General features: G+C 39.4%; 1 long non-coding RNA gene across 1 annotated transcript; it reads left to right on the top strand.

Moving 5' to 3' along the window:
- Nucleotides 1-555: 555 nt before the first annotated feature.
- On the top strand, nucleotides 556-6,218 carry LOC123969679. Its single transcript, XR_006824771.1, has 4 exons — nucleotides 556-617; nucleotides 758-831; nucleotides 1,534-1,664; nucleotides 6,108-6,218. It is a non-coding gene; the product is annotated as an uncharacterized LOC123969679 (long non-coding RNA).
- The last annotated feature ends 11,610 nt before the right edge of the window (nucleotides 6,219-17,828 follow it).

Genomic DNA, 17,828 nt, shown 5'->3' with positions numbered 1-17,828 from the left:
AATATTGAGCAATCTTTCTTCAGTTCATCCATTTCATTTTTTTTACTGCCTGTAAACCTAGGTTTCATCTCCTGTTACTATTTTTATAAATACTTGTGTAAATAAAATATTTTGACACTTTGTTACTGGTAAAAATTCAGTATTGATTTGGTATTCCTAGTCTTGATATGTCACAAGCCAATTAGCCCACTGTATACCCATTTCAAAGACACATTTGCTGTCCTAAACTCAGCATTTCAATTATTCTGTTACAATTAGCAGATATTGGACCCACAAGCAGACTCAGACACGGGCAGTTGAAAGTTATGATAAAAAATGTTTATTGTAAAGTTGAGAAGTTGGTGTAGCTTGCTGGTGTTAATATGTAGAGCCAGGGAGAGAGCAACTAAACTAGAAAAACCACGAGGAAGGCCTGATGGATAACTACCATAGTAGCTGACCGTACAACCCGGCGACGAGTGACTGAAGAACCGGGGTATATTTACTGCAACATGATGAGCTTGATGAGAGGCAGGTGGGTGTGTGTAATCAGCAGGTGAGCGGGAGCCAGAAGAGAGAGTGAACCAGCAGCTCACCCACAGCGCACATACACAGAGTGACAGACAAAAACACACTTGGTAAACAGAGACAAACTAGAGTCATGGCCATGACCGTGACGTATTTCAAGTATTACATAGAAATAAATATTAAAAGAATAACTCCATCAAGAGAGTGACTGTAGCTGGTCAACTGGTAACTTCTTATTTCTGTGTCACAGGTCGCTGAGTGAACAAAATGCAAAGAGACATGAGTGACCGACATTTTGTCTGCTTTTGTATTGCCACTGCCACTGTAAGTAGTGAAGTACTGCAGCTTGTGTTATGGTGCTCTATGTTGTTAAAGTGTTAAATCATGCCTGGGAACAGTAGTTAGTATTTTATTCATACTTTTCAATTGGCAGTTTGTCCACATTTGAGTGGCCTTTTCAGTGCTTGAGTAAATGTATTATTTACATAGCAAAATATAAAATGCAACAGTTGTGCCAACTGTTGCATTTTCAAAGAGGGAGTTTCAATCTCCTAAGATAATGTTTATCCAACTCAAATGTTTTGTTTTGATATGAATTTGTAAAAGGTATCTCCCCATATACAAATTGTAGTCTCTAGACAACACACTTCAGTCTCTCCAAGCATAGAAAACAGCTGCTTCACAAAGCAGGAGAATCATGGAGATTTTTGCAGACTAAAGGTAGGCTAATGCAGTGTAACAATACGAAGCACCCGGCATCTTCTTCAGAGACTTTTTTTTTCATACTTCCACCACTTTTTCCACATAACTGACCTAGTCTGTGAAGCGCCTGTTCTCTCTGCTTGGAGAGACTGAAGCATGTTAAGCACCCTTTATTGTACTCAAACAGCTCTCTAGATGACATCACATCATCAACTCTTGTTACCATTCGACAACACACAAACCACAGGAATTAGCCGAATGAAAAAGTTATCATGCGTGTATGAAATTAACATTGTTTGTTCTCCCATTTGCATATGGTTGCAGTTTGAGTTTTCTGCCAAATCCTGCAAACTTGCCTTTGAGAGCATAAAGCCGAGCACTTCACAGCAGCCGACTTTACTAAACAATATCACCGCCTAAGTGAGCCCTCACCCACAGCAATCTTCTCACAGAAGGTAAAGTGTCTTGTCTGACCTTTTCAGAGGACATTGCTCTAGTAAGGAATGTCCCTGTCAATACCGGTTTTCATGGATCACTTACAGTATCTCAGCTTTTCTTCCTTTGGCCAGTCTTCTTTAAGGGATATTGGGCTTTGGGATAAATAAGACATAAAGTACAAGGAACCCCAACAAATGCAGTTTATATTCAGATCTATTTGAACAATTATTTTAGCTCTGCAATTTTTTTTATTGTAAGGATAGGATGTGTTACGTCACTGAAATATCAGAACAGCCCCACTGAAAAAAATTATTCTGTGTACTTCGTACATGAGCCATGTTTTTAATATATTTGCTATACTTTCATCGCTGGCTTTCTGTACTGTACTTTTGTCAGCTAAGACCACACACAAGAGAGCCAACCCAATCCTTAGTCCAACACAAAAAGTGGCTAAAACAACAACATCTACACTGCAGTGGTACTGTCATGGCAATGGTGAAGTATTTTTAACTTGTGATTTAAGCTGGTAAAATGTCTGTGTTTTCACATTGAAACCTTAACCACTGCAGCTTTTGGGTTTGAAAAACCTGAAAGAAATTTCTGTAATGCATACACTTGTAATACAAAGCCAACATTTTCTCCTGTTAAGACTCGGGAGCGAAGTGTCATAACAAAAAGCTAGAGTCTTCAAACGATCACTGAATTCTTGTAATTTATGAACATTTAATGTGAATCTGTCAAAGCTATTTGTACTTGTGGAACGGGTTGTCTGCTAATGAGGACACGTTCGGACATAGCTCGATGTGGAACACCTGACATGCTGGTTCTATGTGATCATGAGCTCTAATACCTCCTTTAATCAACACAGCTTGGTTGAAGGTATTCTGGGGGCATTTGTCTCACCTCGCCAGCAACGCTCGCTGGCAGATGCTTTGCATATCAGGCCTGGTGGATCAATATGTTATTAGAGAACAACCTCTCGGAGGCATGTCAATTAATTCTGGGCTGTCAGCCGCCCCCTTCGCATTGTCCAGTGGGGCTGTGGGAGAGCAGTGGGTGTCTTTTTTTACTTGGTGCCTGTGGAGGATTTGCGACCTTAGCTGCTTCAAGGTTTCATCCACAAAAACAGTGGATAGTAAGGATTAGTTGTCTAGTAATCACATGGATTGACTTATACAACCTATTAAAACTGCACTAGACATGATTTACATGTTGAAAAACATCTAATCACACTGTATGCTGAATGCCCAAAATTTCCCCTGTACGTACATGTATTTGATTAGATTTAGAATGTGGATTTGTTTGCCTCTCTTCGTGCTTGGTGGCTTCTGGCCTTGTTGCTGCATGTTCTGCTATGTTCCGCATCAGCTGTGTTCAGACTGCCCTTCCAACGCCTCAACAAAACGTGCTGCAAGAACGCTAATCAGTATCCTTACAAAACGTGTGTGTATGGCATAGGGCTGACCCCGAATAGCCTGATTCGACTGTCAATCTCACAGCTTTGCAGAGAAACAAGGATCATGCTATTTTGGCGATCTGGGGGTGCTCAACTTCTGATTTTACATAGAACCACCAGTTTCCTCCCAAGTTAATATACAGCCTCTTACAATATACATTTCAACGTTTAATGCTGTAAATATACATGTAAACACAATAAAACTTACAATAAATGTTTTTAAAGTGCGTAAATAAATCCAAAATTGTAACCCTAACTCTGGGTCGTCAGTGCACATGTGTAGGTGTAGGGTGTATGTGTGTTGTGGCGGAAGAGGAACACTTGCTGAAGAAGAGAAGGAGATACAGCTTCACTGGTGTTGTGCTGAGTTGTCTGCACCTCGCGGGACTTTTGGATAATTTATCACCGTTGATTAACCACACAAAGAATATTTTATTGTTTTTAATAACCGGCTACTTGAAATAGACCTGTGAGGAACCGCAACGTGCATGCAGTTGTCAGCAGCACGGAATGCACGCGAAACTCTGCACAAGACCAGGGAATGACAGGCGAGAGAGAGTGAAAAGGGTCTTCAAAAAGCCTCAGTTTAGCTGGAAATTTACAGTTTAAGTTGAATGAATAGAGACTGCAGCTGAAGATCAAAGCGGAGCCACCATGTGTTACCCCCCCCCCAGTCATCGTGCTCAAAAAACAAAAAGACACAAGATTCAACTATCAGTATAGTTAGTATAGGCAGGACTTCACGATTCTGATTCGACTATGTTAATCCTTAGTAGCCCTGGCAGTAATAAAACTAAAAGGCAGCCCTTTAGCCTTACATTGTTCTTTTATGTTATTAACACAAAAAAAGTCGTCTTTGGTCTGGTTTTACTAGTTATGATATACTTCCGCAAAGCCGCAAATTTAACACATACTGCAGGGGTTCCCAAACTTTGTAATCCCTTAAATTAAACCAATTTCCATTTGTGGCCCCTAGCTACAGGTTGGATGTCTATGCATTGTTTTTCCTTCCAAGATTTTTTTAATGTATTTTTTTGTGTATTTAGAAGCCTGATTAGAGCCTGGAAAGTCTGGAAAATAAAATATATTATTTTGTGTTGTAAACATTTTCTCTGCTTTCCTTTTCTAATCATCATACTACCCCATGCTTATGCCTTAGCTTATTGTATGAGCATGAAAGCTTGAGCATGGACCTCTGAAATAGTAGTTTCGTTACTAGCTTTTTCTGGAGCTTTAAAATCACCTGTTATGGTCGGATAACTTTGCTCCACAAGTTGTCGTCAGCAGATGGAGTTTGACAACTGGCTCACTTGTTACTGATCTATGACAACTTAGTGAGTGACATAAATTCTCCATGAAAACTGAACAAGCTTAATCCACTGATGAAGACTGTGAGGTGTGGCTGAAACATCCCGGAAAAATGAATTAATATTATTAGTTTTATTAATCGTATTGCGGCTTTATTTGAAAAGTGTTCAGAGCCAACAAAAAGAGAGGACCCTGGTCACTCACATGCTCCTTGTTTACAGATGTACATTTCACAGTAATATAGTCAGTAACTACTGGAATAAAATACCAAAGTTTGGAACCAGTTGCTGTTGTCTATTGCAAGAACTTTTTGCAAAAGTTTGGATGATTCTCTCTGTACCACTCAGATGGAGGCTCTGCTTTATAATCAGATCTGGGCCTGAAGCCACAACATTAGGCTTTCCCCCTATCTCAAACTTAGTTATTTTCCTTCTTTGGCTTGTGCTTCTATTGTGCTTTGTATGCCAGCAGATCTAGGATTGACTGTTTTGGAAAATATTCAGCATTTGCATTATTTGACCCTGGGTTTACTGCATGCATAACTGTTTTCCCAACTGTTCACCTAAAGAGGGTAAATGCAGAAGACATTTATACTCCTGTGGGAGACAGGATACAGGTCAATTGAAATTAAGTTGGTGACTGTGTGTGGGAATAGCTGGGTATTCTCTGAATACACTATAAAGGAGTTGGCTGTACTATGTGTACCTCTTTGTACCCACCACAGACAGACAGAGGTGTTTGCACAGACAGAAAGCAATGAGATAACCTCAATGACTCATGGCACTTTTATAGAAGGCTCTTTTCACACTCTTCGAATCAATGCCTTCTAGCGAGCCACAGCACCATCAATATGTTGACGTTCTCTTTGTGCCGGCTGTTACAGTTACCTCAGAATTTAACATCACACAGCAGGGGGACTGAGGGACCGCTTTCTTGAACTAAAAGACTCCAAGACAGCCTGTCCCACTATTTCCCAAGATTGACCCCAAAATCCAGCACTCTCCACAGATTTCTCTCTAGATGTTTGAAGTAAAGTCATTCTGCCGGCACCACATGACAAAGATGGAGTGACTATTGTTTAAAAATGTGACTGATGGTTTTCCTGCCTGCTCTGCCTTGAAGAGAGAGATGGTGTTGATATATGAACCAATACACTCCAAAGTCTTTCTTCTTTAGGTTTGCTGTGTGCGGTGTTTGATTCACTTTTCTCCTGCTGAGGTGATATTTCACCCTTTCGCTGTGACACCGCGCTTGCCAGTTTCTGGATTTGGATGTCTTCATTAGCTTTACATCTCTAAATTTTTTAAAACATTTTTGACTGCTGAACTAAAGGTCACAGCTCTTTGCTCTTCCTTGTTTCAATGGCGTAGAAAGCTTCAGCCAAACATATCTTATGGCATCTAATCATGTGTTATCTGAACTTTAAAAAAACATGGCGTTGTATCTGAGGTGCTGCATTAAATCAGTGGATGGAAGGAAGGAAGCTCAGTGATCAGTGAACAGCTACTGTTAGAGGAGCAAAAAAAAGAAAGAGCCATTTCATTAAAATTATGCATACATATATATCGGAGGAAGAAAATGTCTAAATGCAGAACAGCTGCAAATATCATGAACCTTTTAACCCTTTCAACACTGCACTTGGAATACATTGAACTCAAACTATTCTCACTCATTTTGTGCATCCTCTCTTCAACAGCTCCTCTTTACACCTTGGCGACCAGACAACCAACCTCTGGGGATGCTACTTCCAGTTGATATGCACAGCGCCTCTCCTTCCAATCAGTACTTCTTAAAGGTTGTTACTAATGGTTCCCAAAGGAGGGGAATCAACCTTGAATACGTACAAGGCCTCTACCGGCATTTTCCAGGTACGTTGGGCAACTGGAATGTCACATCTTACTTCCCCCCCTGTCTCAGCCAAGGTTCAATTGCGATATTAAATCTATGAAATGGAAATACAGCCAATTCATTGGGCTTTTATTGTCTCACTGGAACTTTGATGATTAAACATGCACAACAACTTTATTTACTAATCCCAAGGATGTTGTGCAGTGCTTGTAATCAGAAGGATCTAGTAGATGAACATAATATTCTTGTAATGAAGAATGAGCTGTAATACTGACTGTTTAACAGACCATAAAATTATAGTTTGACTTTGTGTCACACAATCATAAGCACACGTGCTCCTGTGTGTTGAAGCAAGCCACTGAGAGCCCCGTCTATTTATATCAGAGACAATGAACAGGCTGCACAATTTGCTATGATGGGAGCCACAGTCTTGAGCTTCTGAGAATAGCTTGATTATTCTACCGGGAGAAGTACATGGATGGGGAGAGGCATTCCATATGTTACACTTAACAACCAATGAAGCTGGGATTCGGAGACTTGGGGCAGAAAGAGCTGACGTCCACACCCCTGGCTTTCTCCAGAGAAGCCGAGGCAGGCAATATTCTAACTATAATTAAGGGGTATAAACCATGTCATACTGCCATTAGACCAAATAGCTGGCAACCAATCAGCTATGACATTAATGGTAGAAACCAACCACAGCTATATAATTTAGCTGTGTTGTAAGAAGGAAAGTCTGTTTTAAGAATTCTATAGTTTGGTGCATAACTCGTTTTGAGTCAACTGACAATGCTTTAAATAATACATGACCGGCCATGTTGTCATTGTAATCAGAGTGCCACTGTAGAAGGTGACAATTAATGCTCTGAATTCAATCAATCATGCTTGTGCACTGTGCAAAAACCTATGTGTAAATTAGTCCATCCATCCATCCATCCATCGTCAACGGCTTATCCTGTGTACAGGGTATGTAAATTCGTGTTTATGTTTTATTATAAAGTTATGAGAATTTGAAAATGATGTATAGTAATAATACAGAAAAGAATAGGGTTAGCAGAATAAGTCCTGTTTCAAAGGGACCAAGCTTTAGTTAAAATTTTAACCTTTGTTTGCTTCTTTTGACCATTGTGTAATTGTTGACATCTTTTTTCAGGCAGCCACTTCCCATCATCAACACATCCCTAAACAAATCAAAAAAATTTTATTATCTGTGGCTTATCCACTCTGGATAATTTTGAAATCATAGATATGCACTTAGATCCCCCTGAACACCTGCAGACTGCAAACAAATAAGTGGCAAAACAAACCCAACAACCATCAAATCGAACATTTTTACATATAGTGTTTTAATAGCATGTGAGAGCCAATCATGCTTCTTAACACATTTCTGCAAATCAGAATCACTTGTTTATGATTATTAATCCTGTGAACCCTGGAGGTCTTCTTAGATACTTTATTTTACAAAAATAAAAGACTCACATGGTTAACTGAAGAATCAGAACATTAGAAGTTGGTGATTCCATAGTCCCAATACATAATGAACTGATACTTCGCCATACAAAGGTGTTTTAAAAAATGGTAAATCTTTGGTAGATATTTGTGGTGAAGGTTTCAAAGATATTATACTAAATGCCTTATAAAAATACACATTTGCAAGTTAAAAGAACATAGATAAAGAACATGACAAAGATCATACACTATTTCCAACAGTTTACTCTACATGTGACAGAGGGCAAAGGTCTACACATACAGACCACTCAGTTAATACCAATCACAACTCAACAGTTACAGGAGATTCTTAATGCAGCAGACCGTCTACCAAAACGCCAAAAGAATTCTTGTCAAAGAATGATGTTGCATCAAAATTTTGTGCACAATGTGCCAGCAGAGAGGTGCAGGGAAGGGCAAGAACAACATAAAAGGAAACAAAAAGAAACTGCTGTTATGGTTGAAACATCACACACTCAAATCCACCAGCACTGTATTTGCTGCAAAATAATTTTAAATCAATCAATTTAAAGAATATTTCACCTTTAGTTTCATCAGCTTCATCCGTATTACAACGCTTTGTTGAAACACTAAAGTACTACATATTCACTAAAGTATATACACTAAAGTACTATATCTTCTTTTATTTAGCAATTTCTTGAGTTTAATGTAATTTCTTGAGTTTAATGATTATGCATGGTGAGCTCTATTTTTGGACTGTCATGATTAACTAAGTGTCTATATATGTCACTGCAAATACAGTTTGATTCATGATAAAATGAATGGAGCTTGCTTAGTACAATGATGATGAGAAGGAATTAATAATTATCAGCTGTTTGAATCAGCAGTTTGATATTTACAAAATGACTTACTTACACTTTAAGCATCTAAAATCATAGGCAGCGCTGGGGTGTGCCTACAGGGCTTAAGTCCTGTATGTTTTTAGCAAAGCCCTGAATCTTTTACTGTTCATCATCTGTTCATCAAGTGGCATTTTTGTACTAAACCCTTATAGCTGTGTAGGAAGTATCCATCCATCATCTTCAACCACTTATCCTGTGTACAGGGTCACAGGGGGCTGGAACCAATCCCAGTTGACATTGGGTGAGAGGCGGGGCACACCCTGGACAAATCGCCAGTTTGTGTAGGAACCAATGTGTTGTAAATGTAATGCTTAGAGCGAAACACTAACGCAACAGAGTCTCTCCAGTATAGTATCTTTGCTTTGCCCCTGTCACTGGAGTGTAAGCTTTCATACCTTGTATTAGTGGGAATTTCGACTCTTTGAAGGAAGTCCATTGTTCTTTTTTTTAGGGGGTGGGAGTTACTAGGCTCCAAAATTGGTCCGTTAATAAAAGTTAACAAAACTACAGGTGTGAAAGCACCCTCACACATCCCATCATTCATGTGTACAGACTAGGTTTAGCAGCACAAAATTACAAACCTAATGTCAATGATCTGCATTGTAAACACAAGGTGATGCCATATCCCTCTGCTTTGCATTTGCGAATGTAACATCACTGATGCCCTGACATCAAACCACTAAAATGAAGGAAGTAAAGTAAACACAATGCAGGGAGGCTACATTTGCTAAGAATTAAGTTGTAAAAGCTTTAAAAGGTGAGAAAAATAGCTTTTGCTACTGTGCTGCGCATTTTTTTGGGGCTTAGAGTGCAAGCACATGCAGACTGATTGTAAAACATGTCAAAAAGAGCAAGTCAAGGACATTAAAATGCCTCAGAAAGCTGGTATACCTCACAGACACCGCTTTGTCTCTGGTAATGATGATAATGATGGTACTGAAGTGTGTAAGTCTTGGCCGCCACAGTTATCCTCCCCAGTCTGAGCCCAACCAGCAGACCGCCTGACCCTAGACCTCAAATAACAATGAGCCTCAAAAGCCCAATATGTGAAAATGAACAGGATTTACCCAAAATAAAATAACAAACTGGCTTCCTGTATGTTCCTCCTTCATTGTGAATATCTTACAGTATAGTCCACTAAAACAAAATTGAATAGTATTACTAGAAATATTGCTAAGCATTTCCAATAATAAAAGCCATACTATGCATCTTTGTTGCCAGCAAAACTAACTTACTTTACATTCACCTGTTTTGATGAATTGATTTTACACAGTTTGGCATTGTCTTTTTTCATAATGGGCAACTTGGAAGGATTGCATGTTTACTCAGCAAATGAAGAAATTACTCTTAATGGACACTATGGATCCTTCCCAACCCCGTTCTTCGCATGCTTACATCTTAAAGATCTGCTCTTATAGACAGTCACTGACAACAGCAGAATTTACAGTATGTTGGAATGTAGCCAGAATTAGACTTAAAAGAATGAGTTCCGTGGCTGTACATGTTATATACAGTAACATGAATTGATATAGTTTTATCAAACTAACAAACGTAGGTATATAATTTTAGACATGATACACAGAGTAAAATCAAATTCTCTGTAACAACTGCTGCATCTCTGGTTCTTTCTTATGTTCGTTCTGCTGGTTGAATTGACAAAAGAGAATAAAAAACTCACTACAGCAAGCTTTATTTCGTCTTTCTTCATTCTTGATTTATGTTTCATCAGACTTCTTACTTAAAGAAAGCTCAATTCTAAGTTTTATTTTCTGCTCACATGACAAAATTGAACGGAAAATGAAGTTCAACATAAGTGGAGGCAAAACAGCAGCAAATCCATGTTGCAGCTTTTTAGTTTGCGAAGGTTTGTGATTTTGTCACAGACCGCAAATACTTCACATCTTAATGTAACTCTTTCACTGACAGTCCCTGTGGAGTTTGTATGTTCTGACTCTATGTTTACTCTCACAGTCCAAAGACATGCCAGTCAGGTGGACTGAAGAGTGCAGTAGACAGTCAGACAAAAGTGCAGACAGACATCTGTCTGGATGCTTGTCGTCCACACTACATTTTTAGTGCTTCCACTTATTCCTTTCACGTCAACCTATCCCAGCATGCACTGGGTGGAAGGAAGGGAAACACTCTGGACGGGTCAGCAGTTCATCTCAGGTCTAACACGAACATTCACATTCACAGTCACATCCACACCTAGGAGTAATTCACACTTTCCAGTTCACCAGAGAAAACCATAGCACCCAGAGGATGCAAACACAAGATGCATGCTTAAAAGTGCTGTATGCCATTTCAAACAACAACAGAAATGCATCTTCCACAGCCATGTAGATACCAGACTGCCCTCCGCCCATGCTTTCCTTTGTATTACGTAAATTACTCTTTCTGGAAGTGGGATTAGTTTTAAACATCTGTTCTGTCTATTAGCTACCTGAAAGGTGGAGACAAGAGACAGTGTGCAGCTGTGACTGGATTAGAGTTCACAGAAAAAGCTGATAAAAGACAATTGCTTGTTGTTTGCTGACAGTGACACGGCAACATTCTTTGTTAATGAAATACACACACCTTTGCATATCCATGCCTCAAAAGAGGAGCATTACAGTACCATTAACCTGAGGTTAAGATTAGATTTTTTTTTGCTGTAGAAAAGATGGAGAAAATAGAAAAGCCAGTAAAGATTTAAAAAGTGACTAAAGACAGGAAGCCATGATGTCTGCCTTGCATGGATTTTCAATGAGCGGTTCCACTATGGACTAAAGCTACTGTTGCTTGTGTTTGTTTTCTACGTTGACAAAATCACGCTGTTCTGAAAGAGCATTTTATCCATTCATACTCCTAACACTTCTTTGTGCAGCTCAAATTAAGCAGAAAACAAGATCAAAAAATGGGACATGGTAAAATAAACTTGGTGCAGACACAATGTACAAACCGGGACATGGAAGTGTGAATCTTCAAAATGAAAAGGTGTGCCTAAGTCTTAAAGAAATGGGTCAGACTGTGAGACATAGCTGTCAGACTACTGAGAGAACAAAAAAATGTTACACATACTGTGCATGGTACTATTACAGCTAGTGCTTTCAGTCATGGTGTGATTCAGGATGTTGCAATGGTGGGAAAGCATGGGGAGAGAGAAAAGTACAGTCACTGGTTTAATATATCTGGAGCTCCATGGGCAGCCTCACCTGCCTGCCACATATGCAGCAAACAGCTTTGACTTTATTTGGCTGCTTGTATCTGCAGCTGTAGCTGTCAAACACAATCGTTGAAAAAAAAAAAACTATCCTTGTTTTGCCAATGTGAAGAAAAACACAAAGAAAGACATGTTCATCAGGGATTCTTGACTTTACATCTAGAGAGATTGTAATTTACCTATTAAGTGTGCTGGTGTGTTTAATTTGAGCCGGAGGATATCTTTGTTTTATTTAGGAATTACTTAGTGCCGCAGCAGGTGCTGGGGTCCTACACCCAGGGCCACTAGTGCCCGTTCAGCAGGTGGTGAAAGTGTTGTGACTGGTGTCCCATAAACAGACTCCTCAGCCAAACTGAAAACAACAGGACAGCACTGGATATACATTATTTTACAAAATAAAAAAACAAAGCAAGTCACTACCAACTTTTTAACTAATTGTATATTTGTAACAGCAGCAAGGAGTATGGTTTTTACAAAACATACATTTTTTCTCAGCACTACTGGCTGAAATACAAAATAAAGCAAGTAGGCTAAATCCCGACTTTTGAACTACTGTTTTCTGCACATTTATAAGGACAGTATTCAGTGTTTATACAAAACATACAACGTTGCTTAAGGTCACTCTCTCCCGACAAGTGTATGCATCACAAGCAGTAGCAGCCAGAGTTTCTCTCTATAAGTTTCACATGGCTGTGCTGCTTCAGCTGATGCTTCCAAAAATAAGAGAGAGATTTGTTCGCGGTTGAAAGCATTTTGCTGGCCGCACAAAGTTTACAATGGACGACAATGTTCTTTGCATCTTAATCTGTGACACAATAATGGCAATACTTATATCTGTGGAAACAGCGCCTCTCTGCCTCGTTCTCCATTCTTCCTTTAGCTTTTTGGCTAACAGCTGATTTAGGTCTGGTGCCGCTGACCTGCTGCGCATTCATGTCAGGGATGGTGCGTTCTGGTAAGCGTTTATTAGATTTGCAATTGTAATTTTATTACTGTTTTGGAAATAGTAATCCCTTACACTATAATTACTGGTAAAAGTAAGAATATTACAGTAACGTGTTACTGCCCAACACTGGGTACCAATGCACATGGCACCCTTTTATATCATACAGGGGCGGACAGGGCATTGTGACGTTCGGGAGCAATCCCAAACAGCTGGTCCATTTCAGGCTGAACCGGCCAGGGGTCAGGAGTTTTTATTTTTCAGTTTCGGTTTTACTTTATGATCCATGACTGAGCCGGCCGGCCAGTCTACTGTAGCAAATGGTGTCTGACTGGGCCAAACTAATACTTTCAATATGGAGTGTACAAGAGCGGCCCCTCCCAACTTGGACCGATCTTCTTTTTTGCTGAAATCTGATTGTTGACCTGTTGACAGCTATGGACAACCTAAATTTGATCTAAAAAGTAGTTTGAAGTAAAAAGTAGCTAATTTAAAATTTACTCAGAGTAAAATTTACTTTTTTAACCTCCTAAAATAACTTAATTTTACTGATTTGATATCTTATTTATATTTATTACTTATTTAATTAAATTCCAGTCTTTTGAGATTTGATAAGTGAACAAAGCCATATTGTGCTTTCAATTTAATTTTTTTTACAGACACTTTGCCAAATCAATGGCGAAAAACAACATTAGAGACAGTTTATGGTATAATGAGAAGTTTGAGAAAGTTTTTGCTTCAATAAGAAACTGTTGTGGAACAGATTAGACTCTGGTAGGCTGCACTGGACTGGGAAAACGGGAGACACTGGACTGTACATGAAGTCATATCCCTATTTACATTCAAATAGGATGTAATTTTAATGGTATATCAAAAGTGTTAGTATAATAAATAACTAGTTAGTAGCAAGTTGCTAATGCCAACCAACATTGTCATGCACCGATGTCTTTTTGGCTATTTGGAGCAAAGCATTTTACCAAACTATGAAAACTTATTTATAAATCCATGTTAAATCTACATAGGCCTTCTTAACTAGACAATGGAGGCAGTTCACTGAGGCGTGATGGTCAAAATCTGTAATTGTAACTGTAACTCTGATTGGCATGCTATATTAATCAACCAGTTTTGACGCTATTATGCAGCTGTTCCGTGCATGAGCCACCTGTAGTTACTGGTGGTAACAGCAGATGCCTTTTAATCCCACAGGGCACAAAAGTCTGGGGCAGCTAAACAAACTATTGTGGGCAGTTATTTGTATTTTACATAATTATGTGAGCAGTCATGATCTGACTTCATGGTGAACACAACATGAGTCTGCGAAAGTGAAAGGAGTTGGTTACCTGGCTGAGAAGGTGGAGGTGCAGACTGTCGCCTGCAGCTCTTTTTCTAACAACTCACTGTGTCTGCTGCTACTGTTGCATTACTCACTGCAATATTTCAAACTGGTCTGGACGCATTTTTGATTAATGAAAGCAGTCAGTGCTGATCTCACTTACAAACAGGTTGCATTTCCTGTGACTGCTTTAAAATAAAAGCCAACTCCTGTTTCACCAGTTAAATGCTTTTAATGTGAAGCTGCAGCAGCAGGAAAATTTCAGTTTGCATTAGCCGTAATACAACATTTTTTCACAGCTTACACTGCACGATAAAGCTGTTGTTGTCATGCACTTGAAGCCAAAGTGGAAGTACAATACTTTAAACAAAACATACTTAAGTAAAAGTAAAATTACATATTTAAAAAACTACTTTAAAAAGTACAAGTACACAAAAAACTACTCAATTACAGTAATGTGTAATTCGTAACTTTCCACCTGTTTACAACAACTTTTACTATGAGACTTAACTATTCACATTTTTTATGAATGTAGTGCAGCAATATTTTACAAGCTGAATGTGAACGTCAACCACTTCCACAGGATGAAGAAAATAAACAAGTGAAAGATGGAGGAAGGAGTCTCAGTGGGTGAGACTCTTGTTCTCTCTGTCACTCTCTCTGCCATCCCCCCTTCAGTTGTCACCTGGAAGCTTTCCGTCCCCCGTCCCCCCCCCTGGAAGCCAGAGATGAGAGCTGTTCAGAGGAATGGCCTCAGGCGCAGGCCTCTACGAACGCTACACTCAACAACCCTGTCTGTTTCAAGGGAGCCTCTCTTTGCGCTTCAAAAGCTTTCTACGAATGGGAACCAAGTTGGCTTCCCACCATAGGCTGCCTCCATAAAGACCTTTCTCAGTTTCTCGGCTTTAAATCAATATAAGGGTAGAACCACAAGCACACTTGGGACTAAGTGCAGAAAAGGAGTAGGATTTAAACTGACAAAAAGTGAAATTCCTTCGATACCTTTAACAACTGATAGTTGGAGTTGAATTAAATTTGGGATATCAAACCTCACGGGAAGCTGAAAAAGCCATATTGCATCAATTCAAAGCCTGACAGAAAGCTAACAGTTTGACAGAACAATACTGATCTCTGTGTGGCATTGTGCATTGCAACATGTGCTGTGTGGGATTTCAGCACCAACACAACCCAGAGAAATGCCGCAAAACAAATAACATGGGGGCAATTAGGGAATTAAATATGAATTTGCTGTATTACTGTGCTCCCTGTCAGGTTAGGTTTGTCACTTTAATCACATAGAAATCATAGGACAATCTGAATCAGCCTGGAAACTGTCATGAAATTTTATCCAGATGGATAATGGTGCTTACATTTATGACAGGGTAACAACTACAAAACAAACTACAGTACACACACATACGTACACAGATATTACCGGTGCTTTATTTGTACCTGTACTATTATAATTTCCATAGCAATCAAATATTAGAGTTCAAGTGATGCCTCAGATAGTAAAAATAAACAAAACGTGTCCCCCCGCCTACAGCAGCACAGCCATACATTTCTGAACAAAACACACACTCAGATACACACTGCACGTTAAAATTCAACCCTCAAGGATATCTTTAAGGGCAAGTGTTGTTACCATGGAAATGGTATTTTAACCTGCATTAGAACAACATTTTCCTTTTTTCACAATCACTTCCCCTTCCAACACTTTTGTTAAAAAAAACCTCCATGTGGTGACTCCGCTCTTGATTTTGTTGACTCTAACAAATGAAACCAGCATACAGATGTTTCTTTTGAAATGAAATCTGAGCACTCAGACAAGCTGAAGAGCATCTCACTTGGCAGACCAACGAGAGGCAAACAGCATTAGAGTTGACATAGTGTTTTATTACAGTCCTAGGCAATCATCAGGATCATTCATCTGCACATTCAAACTCTTTACTCTCTCATTTGTCAACCCAGCGGCCTGGCTCAAGGCTTGAGCTGGGCTATTGCAAGCTAGCATGTCGTCTGTGATGCATGGCACTATGATAAGCATCTCTATGCAGAAAATATGGATCTCTGTTCAAGATGTGATATTAAATGTGCAGTCTTTGATTTAAATGCAAACAAACAGGTAGTCTGACCAGTAAAGGCCAAGATATGGATCAATTTTTTCCATGCTAAAATTGTAGAACTTATGTTTTTGGACCAGTGGTTGTGGTTGAGAATATATGGTAATTTTAGGTAGGATGACATTGTGGATCTGGGTGCTCCATAGGCAAGGGCATCACTTTGTGTCTAAAAGTGGTGTGGACATAAGGGCTCAGATTAGGGGTGTGACATATTTAGCTCACGAGACGTGACGATGCACAATATTGGGTTCAAGAGAACAAGACAAGAAGATAAAATTTTTTAGAGAAAGAGAAAGTTTTTAGAAGAAATATTCAGTGCTAAAATATATGAGTGGGGGGTCCTCCCCCAGAAATGTTTAAGCCATAAACACTTAATTTCCTGCACCAATGTATGGTGGGAATGTCTTTATTTATATAAAGGCAAACACAAAATTCAGGTGGCAGGTGGAAATTCCAACAAAAAAAAAAAAAAACGTAATCAGCAGCTTGTTTTGTGTTTACTTTTTTTGGACAATGCACATTTGTTTCTTCTATATTTACATTGCTTATCTTCTTATTTTGCAAATAAACCTTTCTCAAAGCAATTTAATTTGTTATTTAACATTTCTTGTTGCAAGCTATTTTTCAGAACATATTTGAAAAAATGCTTACAGAAAGGGATGGGGACAAAATCAGCCATTTCAAAAAGTGGTGGGAACATGTCCCCAGCGTCTCCAGTGTAAATGACACGTATGCCCATAGGAAACCCTATGTATAAAACTATGCATGTCAGGTGAAATGGAAGCTCTAAATTTCCCATAGGTGTGAGTGGGTTTTTGTCTGTTAATGTGTTAATGTGCCCTGTGATATAACCTACTGGCAGGCTGTCTAGGCGTACCCTTTCTCTTTCCTATTTTAATATAGGACTGGTTCCAGCCCCCATGATATGTAGTTTGAAATGAATGGACGGATGATTTAAAGTTAAAAGCCTTTATCGTCTTATAAAAATTTTATTTTTAGTTATCAAATATACATCTAAATATACATTTATTCTTTAAAATACTATAAATTATGGTAGTTAACTATGTAAATACAATGAAACCATAGAACATAGGAGAACAATTTAAAGGTGTGCTAATTGTAGCTATGCCAGGAATGTCTCGGGTTACGTATGTAACCCTGGTTCCCCGAGAAGGGGAACGAGACACTGCGTCGGTTACGACACTATGGGAACGCCTCTAGGCGAAGCAGGTCTGAACGTGAATGAAATCACTCCAATACTATTGGCTTGTTGCTAGAAGGAGGTGGTGTGACGGAATAACCGGAGGAGTATAAAGCACACCTGTACACACTCATCATTAGCTTAAACTATGAAGCAGGCGCTTCAGGCGGGGAGAGAGGTGCGGCGGGCCGACGCAGTGTCTCGTTCCCCTTCTCGGGGAACCAGGGTTACATACGTAACCCGAGACGTTCCCCTTCGAGGGAACTCGAACTGCGTCGGTTACGACACTATGGGAACGAGATACCCACTAAACCGTGCCGAAAACCCCGTCTGCCTCTGTGTGCAATAAAGTGGCACGACTAAGAGGAGAGCGCACGAGTGCCAGGTGCCGAAGGAAGGTCAAGACTGTAAAACCG

This window comes from Micropterus dolomieu, linkage group LG01 (assembly GCF_021292245.1).
Source record: "Micropterus dolomieu isolate WLL.071019.BEF.003 ecotype Adirondacks linkage group LG01, ASM2129224v1, whole genome shotgun sequence".
Classification (NCBI taxonomy): domain Eukaryota; kingdom Metazoa; phylum Chordata; class Actinopteri; order Centrarchiformes; family Centrarchidae; genus Micropterus; species Micropterus dolomieu.
This window is presented reverse-complemented; position numbering and strand designations above follow the sequence as displayed.